At 38.9% G+C, this 3,834-nt stretch overlaps 1 non-coding gene across 1 annotated transcript; it reads right to left on the bottom strand.

Moving 5' to 3' along the window:
• Positions 1-1,536: 1,536 nt before the first annotated feature.
• Positions 1,537-1,612, bottom strand: TRNAG-GCC (transfer RNA glycine (anticodon GCC)). The gene has a single exon. It is a non-coding gene; the product is annotated as a tRNA-Gly (tRNA).
• Between the last annotated feature and the right edge of the window lie 2,222 nt (positions 1,613-3,834).

Raw genomic sequence — 3,834 nt, forward strand, 5'->3', positions numbered from 1 at the left:
GAAGAATTGCAAAAATTAACATTAGTATTTTAGAAGGAAGAGTCAGGCCCCCTTACTCGTCCTTTCTGAAAAGAAAAGAAAAACTCAGAGAAAGAGATTAAAGGGGAAAAAGTTAGTAACTAATCATAGTTTAACTATAGTTCTCTGGAAGGACTGAGGCCACTACTTGCTAGACAACAAAGAATTTCTTCTTCTCCTTCAATAAGATCCTTTAGGAGACAATGTTTACATATCCTCCACTGATCCTAACTCTTCCTCCCCTCCTGGAGTCCTGAGAGTGAGTACACCTCTAGACAAAGGGATTGTGAGACCATTCTCCTTGCGTGAATAACGTGTATTCTGTAACATTTTATATGCTTTCCAATAATCATGCCTTTTGAAATTCTTTTTTATCTTTTTTTTATTAATTTTAATGGGGTGACATTAATAAATTAGGGTACATATGTTCAAAGTAAACATGTCCAGGTTATCTTATTATTCAATTATGTTGCATACCCATCACCCAAAGTCAAATTATCCTCCATCACCTTCTATCTTGTTATCTTTGTGCCCCTCCCCTCCCCCTTCTCCTTCCCTCCCCACCCTCCTCCCCCCGTAACCACCACACTCTTGTCCATGTCTCTTAGTCTGGTTTTTATGTCCCACCTATGTATGGAATCATGCAGTTTTTAGTTTTTCTGATTTACTTATTTCATTCAGTATAATGTTATCAAGGTCCATCCATGTTGTTGTAAATGATCCGATATCATCATTTCTTATGGCTGAGTAGTATTCCATAGTGTATATGTACCACAACTTCTTTATCCAATCCTCTATTGAAAGGCTTTTTGGTTGTTTCCACGTCTTGGCCACTGTGAACAATGCTGCAATGAACATGGGGCTGCATGTGTCTTTACATACCAATGATTTTGAGTTTTTGGGGTATATACCCAGTAGAGGGATTGCTGGGTCATATGGTAGTTCTATTTTTAGTTTTTTGAGGAACAACCATACTTTCTTCCATAATGGTTGTATTACTTTAAATTCCCACCAACTGTGGATGAGGGTTCCTTTTTCTACACAGCCTCTCCAACACTTGTTGTTACCTGTCTTAATGATAATAGCTAATCTAACACGTCTGAGGTAGTATCTCATTGTAGTTTTGATTTGTATTTCTCTAATAACTAATAAAGATGGGCATCTTTTAATATATCTGTTGGCCATTTGTATTTCTTCCTGGGAGAAATATCTGTTCATGTCTTCTTCCCATTTTTTTTTTTTCTGAAGTTGGAAACGGGGAGGCAGTCAGACAGAGTCCCACATGCACCTGACCGGGATCCACCAGGCATGCCCACCAGGGAGTGATGCTCTGCCCATCTGGGCTGTTGCTCTGTTGCAACCAGAGCCATTCTAGCGCCTGAGGTGGAGGCCATGGAGCCATCCTCAGCGCCCGGGCTAACTTTGCTCCAATGGAGCCTTGACTGCGGGAGAGGAAGAGAGAGACAGAGAGGAAAGAGAGGGGGAGGGGTAGAGAAGCAGATGGGTGCATCTCCTGTGTGCCCTGGCCAGGAATTGAACCCGGGACTCCTGCACGGCAGGCCGACGCTCTACCACTGAGCCAACTGGCCAGGGCCTCTTCCCATTTTTTTATTGGATTGTTTGTTTGTTGTTGAGTTTTATGAGTTCTTTGTATATTTTGGATATTAGGCCCTTATCTGAGCTGTTGTTTGAAAATATCATTTCCCATTTAGTTGGCTGTCTGTTTATTTTATTGTCAGTTTCTCTTGCTGAGCAAAAACTTTTTAGTCTGATGTAGTCCCATTCATTTATCTTTGCCTTCACTTCTGTTGCCTTTGAAATTCAAATTCATAAAATGCTTATTAACACCAAGGTCTATGAGTTTAGTACCTATGTTTTCTTCTATAAACTTAATTGTTTCAGGTCTTTTATTTAGGTCTTTGATCCATTTTGAATTAATTTTAGTACAAGGGGACAAACTGTAGTCCAGTTTCATCCTTTTGCATGTGGCTTTCCAGTTTTCCCAGCACCATTTGTTGAAGAGCCTTTCTTTTCTCCATTGTGTGTTGTTGGCGCCTTTATCAAAAATTATTTGACCAGATATATGTGGTTTTATTTCTGGACTTTCTATTCTGTTCCATTGGTCTGAGTGTCTGTTTTTCTGCCAATACCATGCTGTTTTGATGGTTGGTTCTATAATATAATTTGAAGTCAGGTAATGTAATGTCCCCAGCTTTGTTCTTTTTCTTTGGCTATTCAGGGTTTTTTATAGTTCCATATAAATCTGATGATTTTTTTTTTCATTTTTTAAAAAAATGCCATTGGAATTTTGATGGGAATTGCATTAAATTTTATATTGCTTTGGGTAATATGGTTATTTTGATTATATTTATTCTTCCTGTTCAAGAACAAGGAGTATTTTTCCATTTTATTGTATCTTTTTTGATTTCCCTTAACAATGCTTTATAGTTTTCATTATATAGGTCCTTTACATTCTTTGTTTTGTTTATTCCTAGCTATTTTATTTTTTTTGTTGCAACCTTGAGTGATTATTATTTTGAGATTGTTTTCTAATGTTTCATTGTTGGCATATAGAAAGGCTATGGACTTTTCTATATTAATTTTGTATCCTGCGACCTTACTGTATTGGTTTATTGTTTCTAGTAATCTTTTTGTGGAGTCTTTGAGGTTTTTTTTTTTTTTTTTTTTTTTTCTTTTCATTTTTCTGAAGCTGGAAACAGGGAGAGACAGTCAGACAGACTCCCGCATGCGCCCGACCAGGATCCACCCAGCACGCCCACCATAGGGCGATGCTCTGCCCACCAGGGGGCGATGCTCTGCCCATCCTGGGCGTCGCCATGTTGCGACCAGACCCACTCTAGCGCCTGAGGCAGAGGCCACAGAGCCATCCCCAGCGCCCGGGCCATCTTTGCTCCAATGGAGCCTTGGCTGCAGGAGGGGAAGAGAGAGACAGAGAGGAAAGCGCGGCGGAGGGGTGGAGAAGCAAATGGGCGCTTCTCCTGTGTGCCCTGGCCGGAATCGAACCCGGGTCCTCCGCACGCTAGGCCGACGCTCTACCGCTGAGCCAACCGGCCAGGGCTCTTTGGGGTTTTTGATGTATAGGATCATATCATCTGCAAAAAGTGAAACCTTTATTTTTTCTTTTCTGATATACATGCCTTTTATTTATTTATCTTGTCTGATTGCTCTGGCTAGAACTTCTAGCAACACATTGAATAAGAGTGCAGAGAGTGGACAACCCTGTCTTGTTCCTGATTTAAGAGGGAAAGTTCTCAGTTTTATGTCATGTAATATGATGTTAGTTGATAGTTTATCATAAATGGCCTTTATCATGTTGAGATATTTTCCTTCTATACCTATTTTGTTGAGTGTTTTAAACATAAAATTGTGTTGTATTTTATTGAATGCCTTTTCTGCATCTATTGATAAGATCATGTGGTTTTTATTCTTTGTTTTGTTAATATGGTGTATTAATGTTAACCGTTTTATGTATGTTGAACTATCCTTGAGATTCTGGGATGAATCCCACTTGATCGTGATGTATTTTTTTTTTTTTTTAATATGTTGTTGTATTCGATTTGCTAGTATTTTGTTTAGTATTTTAGCATTTGTATTCATTAGAGATATTGGTCTGTAGTTTTTTTTTTCTGTGCTGTCCTTGCCAGGTTTTGGTATGAGGGTTATGTTGGCCTCATAAAATGTGTTTGGGAGTATTGCTTCTTCTTCAGTTTTTGGAAGACTTTGAGTAGAATAGGAACCAAGTCTTCTTTGAATGTTTGATAGAATTCACTAGTATAGCCTTCTGGACCTGTACTT

The sequence above is a fragment of the Saccopteryx leptura genome, chromosome 12 (assembly GCF_036850995.1).
Source record: "Saccopteryx leptura isolate mSacLep1 chromosome 12, mSacLep1_pri_phased_curated, whole genome shotgun sequence".
Taxonomy (NCBI): Eukaryota; Metazoa; Chordata; class Mammalia; order Chiroptera; family Emballonuridae; genus Saccopteryx; species Saccopteryx leptura.